The sequence below is a fragment of the Salmo salar genome, chromosome ssa03 (genome assembly GCF_905237065.1).
Source record: "Salmo salar chromosome ssa03, Ssal_v3.1, whole genome shotgun sequence".
NCBI lineage: Eukaryota > Metazoa > Chordata > Actinopteri > Salmoniformes > Salmonidae > Salmo > Salmo salar.
Window position 1 is genome coordinate 35732485 of NC_059444.1, and position 12549 is coordinate 35745033.

The 12549-nt window shown below is 49.8% G+C and overlaps 1 protein-coding gene across 1 annotated transcript in view; it reads left to right on the forward strand.

The window, feature by feature from the left end:
* The first annotated feature begins 868 nt into the window (after positions 1–868).
* Positions 869–12549, forward strand: part of angl1 (Angiopoietin-related protein 1) — a 36229-nt gene continuing 24548 nt past the window's right edge. Inside the window, 1 exon segment of the mRNA NM_001173952.1 lies at positions 869–956. The gene's annotated coding sequence lies outside the window, so the exon portion shown is untranslated.

Sequence of the window (12549 nt, forward strand, 5' to 3'; positions counted from 1 at the left end):
ATCATAAGTTCTTTTAATGGGACTTCTGGAAATAGAAACAGAGTATGTATGAGAGAAATGTTGAAAGTGATTGAGAGTGAGTTGTTGATAAGTGGGTTATATGGGAAAGTTTCAAAGCTTAACCACGAGATTGAAAGTTTAAGATTGATTGAGAGCGTGTGTGAGTGAAGCAAATACCAAGCACTAAGCTGCAACAAGAGCAAATGTGAGTATGTATGTGTGATCCAGAGCGGGTTTAAGTGTCATCACCACACACACCAATTCCAGGCAACCAGGCACAGTGGGTTTCGATCTTTTCTTTTTTCTTTCCTGCCTTCTTTCCTTCCTTCTTTCCTTCCTTCCTTCCCTCCTTCCTTCCTTTACACCTCACGGCACAGCGCCTCTCCCCTTTTTAGTTTGTGCGTATATATTGATATGTAGGCTACGTGTTCCATTTTTAAATGTATGTAGTTCTGTCCTTGAGCTGTTCATGTCTATTGATATTCTGTATTTGGTCATGTTTCATGTTTTGTGTTGACCCCAGGAAGCGTAGCTGGTGCTTTCGCAACACCTAATGGGGATCCTAACAAAATACCAAAATACCTTCCTACCATTAGCAGTTGAAACCTTATATTAGGAGTTTTGTTTTCCTTTAGAAGCACTATGACATCAAAGGTAGTTGGCAGGACAACCTCCCACTCCACAGTGAAAAATTACCATCACCCCAGGCTAGCTCAATCTTTTTGGACCAGCCTCCATCCTACTGTGAGTGTGTGTGTGCATGCATGTGTGTTTGAATGCCAGAGAGAGAGAGACAGAGAGACCAGTACTAAGGAGAAGGCATGAGAGTCAAGAGCATGCAGTTATACAGGAGCCACAACGGAGACTGAGACATCGGCTCCGACAAGCCTGTAACAAAGACCAGCAGGAGGAACAAACGCCATTGGGACGCATAGACTGTCTTCACACAGCTACAGGTGTGTACACACTCCTCTTTCCTGTAGCTTATCCTGTCCTGTTTGTCTTTTCTTCAACTAAGTTAAACAGCAAATTCCAGTTACGGTATTATTTAGATGAGAGATAACAACATGTTTGTAGATCGTATCTGTCATCCTCAAGAGAAACATAGTTCTGAAATTGGGTTCTATTATCATTATGTAACTCATTTATTTAGTGGAAATGTCATTACAAAGGGCTTGTATTTTAATGGAAGCCTCCCATAACTTAAACCATTAACCACAATGAATTGTTCATCTATTTTAATACACTCCTGCTGTTTATTAACACTTTATTCGCTGATGTTAAAGGTTTATTAACTGTTATCAATGGTTTATTAACTTACAAATGTGAGCCATTATTAGACAAACGCTGGGTAAGGAGAAAAGACTGAGTAAACATCCCCCCTGGGTCTGCCTGTGACTGGACAGACACACTTCAGTCACAGCAGAACATCCAGTGACCCACTGGCACTGGAGGACAGTCACCCCAAAGACTGTCCTCTGCCAGCCTACTGTAGGACAGTCATCGCAAGTTTGACCAGTCTGGATGCAAACCGCCCCATTAATATAAATGAGCTATCGGTCTGGCTCTACCTGAGGGAGAAAATTTACTTTGGAGACTTTGTTTTGCTTTTTATAAGTCAATGAAAAATGTAATGCTCTGAATGTGGCTGACTTAATGAAGAGTAGCAGGCCTAGGGTGTTAGCAACAGAGACATACTATACAGCAGTAATAACACACTATTAGATTAATAGTCCTGCTATATTGATCCTTTTCTGTAAACACTGTCACTTATCTAAATTGGTGTTTGGGACTAACTTTTAAGTAGGGTTAATCGCTGAAGCCTAATTATTGATAGTGATGATGAATAAGGGTTTTGATAAAAGAGAGAAAGAGAGAGAGAGAGAGAAAGAGAGAGAGAGAGAGAGAGAGAAAGAGAGAGAGAGAGAGAGAGAGAGAGCGAGAGAGAGAGGGAGGGAGCGCATAGTTCATGTTCACGTCCCAAGTCTCATTGACTTATTATGGCTTTAAAGTTCTAATATATCTCTTTCTAAATCTCTCCTTCTCCAATTTTCCTCAAAACTATTCTCCATCTGTAAGTATGTTTTTGGATGTTTTTGATTTGATTTGCCTGAAAGCCTGACTCAAAGGACATTTATGGATTTCCAGTGCTGGACTGGTAATGATAAATAACACTTAATCAATAGTACATATATAAATAAAGAACATCTGATGTTGCCTTCTGCTTGACGTCAGGCAGTAATACAATGTTTCTCTCTGTTGACAGTGAACAATTTTGCCACCACATTGGTTTTGGTTTAAGTAATGCTACTGGACCCCTCCCATTAAGTATGGTTGGGATGGGACCCTTCAATGCACCTCAGAACATTTCAGAGAAGACCGCAGGCAGAAATGATTGCGTGCCCCCACTACTTTTTCCATCCAAGACATATTGAGTCCTTACTTCCTCAGTATGTTTGAATCCAGAGGATTTGTTTTTATGGGTAGCCTATTGATGTGAAGTAGGTCATATTTTGCACCTGTCTAAAGTGTTGGATGGATGAGGGTTCTATTTCAAATACTTGTTTCAATATCTCACTATGGGATATGCTTGGGCGTGGCCACAAGCTCGAAGTAACCAATCAAACAACATCTGTTAGAGACAGACAGGTCGATGGGCGAATGAGGAGAGTGCCCTTTCTCCATAAAGGTAGCCACTCGCCCGCCAAACTGGTCATTCTCACCTCTCATCCTTGTCGAAGTGACTGCATTGACTAAAGCTCTCCTCATCACGGCTGGATTTCTGTTTTCCTACTGAAACGTCCTCAGGTAAACCGTGAGGTTAACACTGCCAAATGTAGAACCTCAGCTCCTGTTGATAGTGTTGAGTACAGAACAAAAGGTTTTGCTTCGAGTAGAATTCATTTTCTACTCATCAGTCTCTCTTGAGCTAATTCCACATGGCTAGCTGTCAAGATTTGGTTAACCATCACCACAAGGCTTTAGCTAACTTGACTAACCAGCTGCAAGGCTAGCTAAACACGAAAGCAAAGGACTAGCTTTTCCCACCTGGCTAGCTTGCTGTAATGCAAGCTAACCACACCAGCACTACTACCTACAACAACAGTAGTGTTGCTAGTTCCCGTCTTTCGTCTTGCTAGCTGTAAAACTAGCTAACCACACTACAAAGGGTTAGCTCTCGCCGCGAGGCTTAGCTAACCTGGATAACTGCCCATACAAACATGTACCATGGTACTACTATGGTACTTTAATTTATAACTGTCACGAATCCCACCGAAGGTGGCTCCCCTGCCTGTTCAAGCGGCGCTCGGCGGTCGTCGTCGCCGGCCTACTAGCCACCGCTGATCCCTTTTTCCTTTTCAGTTTGTATGGTCTTATTGGTTGCACCTGTTCCCTATTGCGTTTCTTGATTTGTGTTTATTTAAGCCTGTTTAGCCCGCCCAGGTTTGTGCGGGAATATTTTTGCTGTCTTGTATTTTGGATGTGCTGGCTGACGCCTTATTTTCTCTCTCCGGACTGTTTGCCCGTTGTTTTGGGTTGGTAATTTGTTTTACGCGCCCGTCTGTTTTGGCGTGACCGGTTTTGTGCCGGAAGAAATAAAGTACGTTGTACTTTACCTCTGCTCTCTGCGCCTGACTCCAACCACCACTCCTAGTATCCCGTGACAGAATCCTGCACCAGTTATGGAGTCAGCAGGAGCATCCACGCCCCCTCTCCCATCGATGGAAGAACGAGTCCTCCATCATACCAGAATTCTCCACCGGATCGGTTCAGCCATGGATCAAATGATGGAGAGGATGGGCCGATGGGAGAGGAGTGGCCTCCCTACCTCATCCCCAGCTCCTCTTCCGCCTCCACCTACTACCCCTCCTCCAGCGTCCGGATCCGGGGCCCTACGCCTGGCTCTCCCCAGGGAGTACAATGGAGCGGCGGCTGGGTGCCAGGGGTTCCTGCTACAGCCGACTCCCTCGGGAGAGGAGAGCGTCAGCGTCCTCGTCTCCTGCTTAACGGGTCGAGCCCTGGAGTGGGCCAATGCAGTGTAGTATGGCCCAGACTCGGAGAGGGATCACTACCCCGAGTTCACCCGCCGTTTCTGGGCCGTGTTCGACCACCCACCAGAAAGCCGGGCGGCGGGTGAACGGCTGTTCCACCTGCGGCAGGAGATGAGGAGCGCACAGGACTTTGCTCTGGAGTTCCGGACCTTGGCTGCTGGGGCGGGGTGGAACGACAGGGCCCTGATGGACCACTATCGTTGTAGCCTCCGGGAGGACGTCCGCCGGGAGCTAGCCTGTCGGGACACTACCCTCTCCCTAGACAAACTCATTGACATGTCCATTCGTCTCGACAATCTGCTGGCTGCCTGCGGGCGTCCAGAACGGGCCCTGTGGGTTCCACCTCCAGGCCCTCCAGCTCCCATCCATGGAGCTAGGGGGGGCCGCATCGAGGGGGACCGGAGGAGGAGGCTCCTCCTGTACCCGGTGTGGTCGGAGAGGACACACTGCCGACCGGTGCTGGAGGAGCTCCTCTGGGAATCGGGATGGTAGGCAGAGAACTCCTCGTTCACCCCAGGTGAGTAAGCACCAGCCTCACCCAGAGCTCCCTGTTGGCCATATGTTTGTGCTAATACATTTTCCTGAGGTTTCTTCCTCTTTTCAGCATAAGGCGCTAGTCGATTCAGGCGCAGCTGGAAACTTTATGGATCGTGGGCTCGCATTAAGGCTAGGGATTCCCCTGGTGTCGTTGGACCAACCTTTCCCCGTGCACTCCTTAGATAGCCGACCATTAGGGTCAGGGCTGGTCAGGGAGGCCACGGTTCCACTGGACATGGTAACACAGGGGGATCATGGGGAACGGATTAGTCTCTTCCTCATTGATTCGCCTGCGTTTCCGGTGGTGCTGGGGATTCCCCTCCTGGCCAATCACAATCCTGATATTTCATGGAGACAGGGGGCTCTCAGAGGGTGGTCAGAGGAGTGTTCAGGCAGGTGCAAAGGAGTTTCCATCGGTGCGATGACGGTGGAGAGTCCAGACCAGGTTTCCACTGTGCGCATTCCCTCTGAATATGCCGATTTGGCTATCGCCTTCTGTAAGAAGAGGGCGACCCGATTACCACCTCATCGACGAGGGGATTGCGCGATAAACCTCCAGGTAAACGCTACACTTCCCAGGAGTCACGTGTACCCATTGTCACAAGAGGAAACGTTGGCTATGGAGACATATGTCACTGAATCTCTGAGACAGGGGTACATTCGGCCCTCCATGTCACCCGTCTCCTCGAGTATTTTACATTGATTATCGAGGTCTAAATTCCATCACAGTGGGGTTTAGTTACCCGCTACCTCTCATCGCTACGGCGGTGGAATCATTTTCACGGAGCGCGTTTTTTCACGAAACTGGACCTCAGGAGCGCGTACAATCTGGTGTGTATTCGGGGAGGAAACGAGTGGAAAACCGTGTTTAGTACCACATCGGCCCACAATGAGTACCTCGTCATGCCGTATGGGTTAAAGAATGCTCCAGCCGTTTTTCAATCCTTTGTAGAGGAGATTCTCAGGGACCTGCATGGGCAGGGTGTGGTGGTGTATGTTGATGACATCCTGATCTATTCCGCCACACGCACCGCGCATGTATCCCTAGTGCGCAAGGTGCTTGGGAGACTGCTGGAGCATGACCTGTACATTAAGGCTGAGAAATGTGTGTTTTTTTCAAACGAGCCATTTCCTTCCTGGGTTATCGCATTTCCACCTCGGGGGTGGTGATGGAGTGTGACCGCATTAAGGCCGTGCGTAATTGGCCGACTCCGACCACGGTAAAGGAGGTGCAGCGGTTCTTAGGGTTTGCCAATTACTACCGGAGGTTTGTCCGGGGCTTTGGTCAGGTGGCTGCTCCCATTACCTCACTGCTGAAGGGGGGGGCCGGTGCACTTGCGCTGGTCAGCAGAGGCGAACAGAGCTTTCAGTCGTCTGAAGGAGCTGTTTACCGACGCTCCCGTGCTGGCTCATCCGGACCCCTCTTTGGCATTCATAGTGGAGGTGGACGCGTCCGAGACTGGGGTGGGGGCCGTGCTATCACAGCGCTCGGGCACGCCACCAAAACTCCGCCCTTTCGCTTTCTTTTCAAGGAAGCTCGGTCCGGCGGAGCAGAACTATGACGTGGGGGACCGGGAGTTGTTAGCTGTAGTCAAAGCTCTGTAAGTGTGGAGACACTGGCTTGCGGGGGCTAAGCACCCTTTCCTCATCTGGGCTGACCACCGTAATCTCGAGTACATCCGGGCAGCTAGGAGACTGAATCCGCGTCAGGCCAGGTGGGCCATGTTCTTTACCCGATTTCGTTTCACAATCTCCTATCGGCCAGGCTCCCTAAACACGAAGGCCGACGCGCTGTCCCGCCTATATGACACCGAGCAGAGGGCCATCGATCCAACTCCCATCCTCCCAGCGTCATGCTTGGTAGCACCATTGGTATGGGAGGTGGACGCGGAGATCGAGCGGGCGTTACGGCTGGAACCTGCACCCTTTCAGTGTCCAGCAGGTGCTCAGTACGTGCCGCTTGGTGTCCGTGATCGATTGATTCGATGGGCCCATAATCTTCCCTCTTCGGGTCACCCTGGGATCGAGAGGACAGTGCGGAGTCTTAGGGGAAAGTACTGGTGGCCCACATTGGCTAAGGACGTGAGGTTTTATGTCTCCTCCTGCTTGCTGTGCACTCAGAGCAAGGCTCCTCGATACCTGCCTAGAGGGAAATTACAGCCCCTCCCATTCCACAGCAGCCGTGGTCGCACTTGTCTGTGGACTTTCTCACCGACCTTCCCACATCTCAGGGGAACACCACGATCCTGGTCGTTGTGGATCGGTTCTCGAAGTCCTGCCGTCTCATCCCATTGCCCGGTCTCCCTACGGCTCTACAGACTGCGGAGGCCCTGTTTACCCATGTCTTCCGGCACTATGGGGTGCCCGAGGACATCATTTCTGATTGGGGTCCCCAGTTCACGTCCAGAGTTTGGAGGGCGTTCATGGAACGGTTGGGGGTCTCGGTCAGCCTGACCTCGGGTTTCCACCCTGAGAGTAATGGGCAGGTGGAGAGAGTGAACCAAGATGTGGGTAGGTTTCTGCGGTCGTATTGCCGGGACCGGCCCAGGGAATGGGCGAGGTACGTCCCATGGGCAGAGGTAGCCCAAAACTCCCTCTGTCACTCATCTACTAACATGTCACCATTCCAGTGCGTGTTGGGCTACCAGCCGGTCCTGGCTCCATGGCACCAGAGCCAGACCGAGGCTCCTGCGGTGGAGGAGTGGGTACAGCGCTCGAAGGACACTTGGAGAGCCGTCCAGGACGCATTAACGAAAGCGAGTGGACGGCAGAAGAAGAGCACTGACCAGCACCACAGTGAGGCCCGTGTGTTTGCACCAGGGGACCGGGTCTGGCTCTCGGCCCGAAAGCTGCCCCTCCGCCTGCCCTGCCGGAAACTGGGGCCGCAGTGTGTAGGGACGTTTAAAGTCCTGAGGAGGATAAACGAGGTGTGTTACCAGTTACAACTTCCTTCTTGCTACCGTATTAACCCCTCATTTCATGTGTCTCCCCCCGGCCGGTGGTGGCTGGTCCCCTGCAGGAAGGTGAGGTGCCGGAGGTCCCTCCACCCCTTTTGCACATTGGGGGGTCCCCGGCGTACACTATACGCGCCATTCTGGACTCCAGACGTCGGGTGGGGGGCCTACAGTACCTCGTGGACTGGGAGGGGTACGGCCCGGAGGAGAGGTGCTGGGTACCAGTGAAGGACATTTTGGACCCCTCACTTCTGAGGGACTTCCACCGCCTTCATAGGGATCGCCCTGCACCTCGTCCTCCGGGACACCCTCGAGGCCGGTGGCGGCGTGCTGCGGGAGCCGCGTGTCGGGGGGGGGGGTATTGTCACGAATCCCACCGAAGGTGGCTCCCCTGCCTGTTCGAGCAGCGCTCGGCAGTCGTCGTCGCCGGCCTACTAGCCACCGCTGATCCCTTTTTCCTTTTCAGTTTGTATGGTCTTATTGGTTGCACCTGTTCCCTATTGCGTTTCTTGATTTGTGTTTATTTAAGCCTGTTTAGCCCGCCCAGGTTTGTGCGGGATTATTTTTGCTGTCTTGTATTTTGGATGTGCTGGCTGACGCCTTATTTTCTCTCTCCGGACTGTTTGCCCGTTGTTTTGGGTTGGTTGTTTGTTTTATGCGCCCGTCTGTTTTGGCGTGACCGGTTTTGTGCCGGAAGAAATAAAGGACGTTGTACTTTACCTCTGCTCTCTGCACCTGACTCCAACCACCACTCCTAGTATCCCGTGACAATAACATGGTACTACTATGGTACTTTCACTTCCCAATGCGGAAGCCTAATATATTTACATATGTACTAATATTTGAAATACATATATGGAAATACATGTATTACTCATATACAGTACCAGTCAAAAGTTTGGACACACCTACTCATTCAAGAGTTTTTCTTTATTTTTAAAATGTTCTATATTGTAGAATAATAGTGAAGACATCAAAACTATGATACAACACATATGGAATCACATAGGAACCAAAAACAATGTAAAACCAATCAAAATAGATTTTTATTATTGAGATTCTTCAAAGTAGCCACACACTCTTGGCATTCTCACAACCAGTTTTATGAGGTAGTTACCTGGAATGCATTTCAATTAACAGGTGTGCCTTCTTAAAAGTTCATTTGTGGAATTTCTTTCCTTCTTTATGTGTTTGAGCCAATCAGAAAAGGTAGGGGTGGTATACAGAAGATAGCCTTATTTGGTAAAAGAACAAGTCCATATTATGGCAAGAACAGATCAAATAAGCAAAGAGACATGACAGTCCATCATTACTTTAAGACCAGAGGGTCAGTGAATCCGGAAAATTTCAAGAACTTTGAAAGTTTCTTCAAGTGCAATCGCAAAAACCATCAAGCATTATGATGAAACTAGCTTTCATGAGGACCACCATAGGAAAAGAAGACCCAGAGCTACACTACCGTTCAAAAGTTTGGGGTCATTTAGAAATGTCCTTGTTTTTGAAAGAAAAGCAAATTTTTTGTCCATTAAAATAACATAAAATTGATCAGAAATACAGTGTAGACATTGTTAATGTTGTAAATGACTATTGTAGCTGGATACGGCAGATTTATTGATGGAATATCTACACAGTGGCCCATTATCAGCAACCATCACTCCTGTGTTCCAATGGCATGTGTTAGCTAATCCATGTTTATCATTTTAAAAGGCTAATTGATCATTAGAAAACCCTTTTGCAATTATGTTAGCACAGCTGAAATACTGGCCTTCTTTAGACTAGTTGAGTATCTGGATCATCAGCCATTGTGGGTTCGATTACAGGCTCAAAAGGGCCAGAAACAAATACATTTCTTCTGAAACTTGTCAGTCTATTCTTGTTCTGAGAAATGAAGGCTATTCCATGTGAGAAATTTGCCAAGAAACTGAAGAACTCATACAACGCTGTGTACTACTCCCTTCACAGAACAGCACAAACTGTCTCTAACCAGAATAGAAAGAGTGGGAGGCCCCGGTGCACAACTGAGCAAGAGGACAAGTCCAAATGAGTGTCTAGTTTGAGAAACAGACACCTCACAAGTCCTAAATTACCAGCTTCATTAAATAGTACCAGCAAAACACCAGTCTCAGCGTCAACAGTGAAGAGGCGACTCCAGGATGCTGGCCTCCAGGATGAATTTACACTCACTCCACACTTGGCATTCCGCTTGATGATATTAGACTTGTGTGCGGCTGCTCGGCCATGGAAACCAATTTCATGAAGCTCCTGAGGAACAGTTATTGTGCTGATGTTGCTTCCAAAGGCAGTTTGGAACTCGGTAGTGAGTGTTGCAACAGAGGACAGACAATTTTTACGTGCTACTTGCTTCAGCACTTGGCGGTCCCGTTCTGTGAGCTTGTGTGGCCTATCACTTTGCAGCTGAGCCGTTGTTTCTCCTAGAGGTTTCCACTTCACAATAACAGCAATTATAGTTGACCAGGGCAGCACTAGCAGGGCCGAAATCTGACAAACTGACCTGTTGGAAAGGTGGCATCCTATGACAGCGCCATGTTGAAAGTCATTGAGCTCTTCAGTACGGGCCATTCTCCTGCCAATGTTTGTCTATGGAGATTGCATGGCTGTGTGCTCGATTTTATACACCTGTCAGAAACTGGTGTGGCTGAAATAGCCTAATCGACTAATTTGAAGTGGTGTTCGCATACTTTTGTATATATAGTGTATTATAATACATGCATTTTCTGTATGGGTTATACCATGGTATAGTCTGAATCGTGGAAATGTACCATGGTTTTAGCCTTGAAGTATGATGGTACTACCAAGGTACTGCCATTGCGGTACAACTCAATTTTAGGAAGGTTCCTAATGTTTGGTATACTTAATGTATATACCCTATATATAACCTGAGTGTACAAATCATTAGGAACACCTTTTTAATATTGAGATGCATCACTTTATGCTTTCAGAACAGCCTCAATTTGTCAGGGAATGGGCTCTAAAAGGTGTCTAAAGTGTTCCACAGGGATGCTGGCCCATGTTAACTACAATGCTTCCCACAGTTGTTTCAAATTATCTGGTAGTGGATCTCAACTCTGAATAGCTCGTTCCATCTCATCCCACAGATGCTCAATGGGAATGAGATCTGGTGACTGGGCAGGCCACTGCAGTAATGTGAATTAACTATCATGTTCATGGAACCATTCCTAGACAATCCTAGCCTAGACAATCCTAATTTTCAGACGGCTACATTTGAGGAAGTGGGATACATACTCATCCTTCCTGGAGAGGAACAAACCGGGTATTGACCTGACCACCACTCCACATGGACCTGACATGTCTGCCTCTCTTTGCCAATCTGCTCCTCTGGTACAGCATGGCACACAGTCCCCGGAGGCTCCGAGGTCAACAGCCAGCATGGACCACGGGGGGACAGGCCGCTCCGCCAATGCCCTCTATGCCAGCGACACAAGTTAGCATTCCCCCTCCATCTAGCCAAAGCACCTCTCCTTCGCCTTTCTGCTAATTAACAACAACAGCAAATCGTTCCTCTCGTCCAGGGCCTGGACCAGGCCAGTCATCAACCATCAACTCTCACTAATTTCAGGCTGCCACCAATGGAGGGTCTGGGACAGTAGGGGACAAGGCCAACGAGGCCACAGTGAGCTCATCAGCAGTCCCGGTTGTATCTGTCACGATCGTCGTTTAAATAATTTGACCAAGGCGCAGCGTGAGTAGAGTTCCACATTATGTATTACTTGTGAAACTTCAAAAAACAACAAAGATATAACAATCGTGCAAAACATAGCGCACAAAGGCACTCACACAAAACAATATCCCACATCGCAGGTGGGAAAAAGAACACACTAAGTATGATCCCCAATTAGAGGTAACGATTATCAGCTGCCTCTAATTGGGAACCATACACATACACCAACATAGAAATAAACTCACTAGAAATCCCCCTAGTCACGCTCTGACCTATTACACCATAGAGAACCACGAGGGATTTCTATGGTCAGGGTGTGACAGTATCAACCACAAAACCTGAAACTAGATGGAGAGGGTTAGGGTGGGCAACTAGCATCGGTGGCGGCTCCGGTGCGGGAAGTAGCACCCGCTCAGGCCACGGATCCGGCCATGGAGCCGGGCTGAATGTCGTGCCTGGACTGGGCACTGGCGCAGAGGAGGACTCCGGTCATGGAGCGGCACTGGACGCCGTGCCTGGACTGGGCACCAGCACAGCGCAAGGCTGTGGCCATGGAGCGGGACTGGACGCCGTGCCTGGACTGAGCACCGGCGCAGAGGAAGGCTCCAGCCATGGAGCGGGACTGGACGCCATAACTGGACTGAGCACCGGCGCAGAGGAAGGCTCCGGCCATGGAGCGGGACTGGACGCCGTGCCTGGACTGGGCACCGGCACAGAGAAAGGCTCCGGCCATAGAGCGGGACTGGACGCCGTGCCTGGACTGAGCACTGGCGCAGAGGAAGGCTCCGGCCATGGAGTGGGACTGGACGCCGTGCCTGGACTGGGCATTGGCGCAGTGGAAGGCTCTGGCCATGGAACCGGCGCAGGAAGCTCCGGGCCGTGGACCATCACTGGAAACTCCGGGCCGTGGACCGTCACTGGAAGCGCCGGGCCGTGAACCGTCACTGGAAGCTCCGGGCCATGGACCATCACTGGAGGCTCCAGACCGTGGACCGTCACTGGAAGCTCTGGACTGTGAACCGTCGATGGAGGTTCCGGGCTGTAGACCATCGCTGGAGACTCCGGACTGTACACATGCACTGGTGGACGAGTGCGGGGAGCTGGCACAGGACGTACCGGGCTGGGAAGGTACACTGGAGGTCTGGTGCGTGGAGCCGGCACAGGCTGCACCGGGCTGTTGACACACTCTTCAGGGCGAGTGCGGGGAGCCGGTACAGGATGCACCGGGCTGGGGAGGCGCACTGGCGGCCTGGTGCATGGAGCCGGCACAGGTTGCACCGGACTGATGACACGCTCTTCAGGGCAA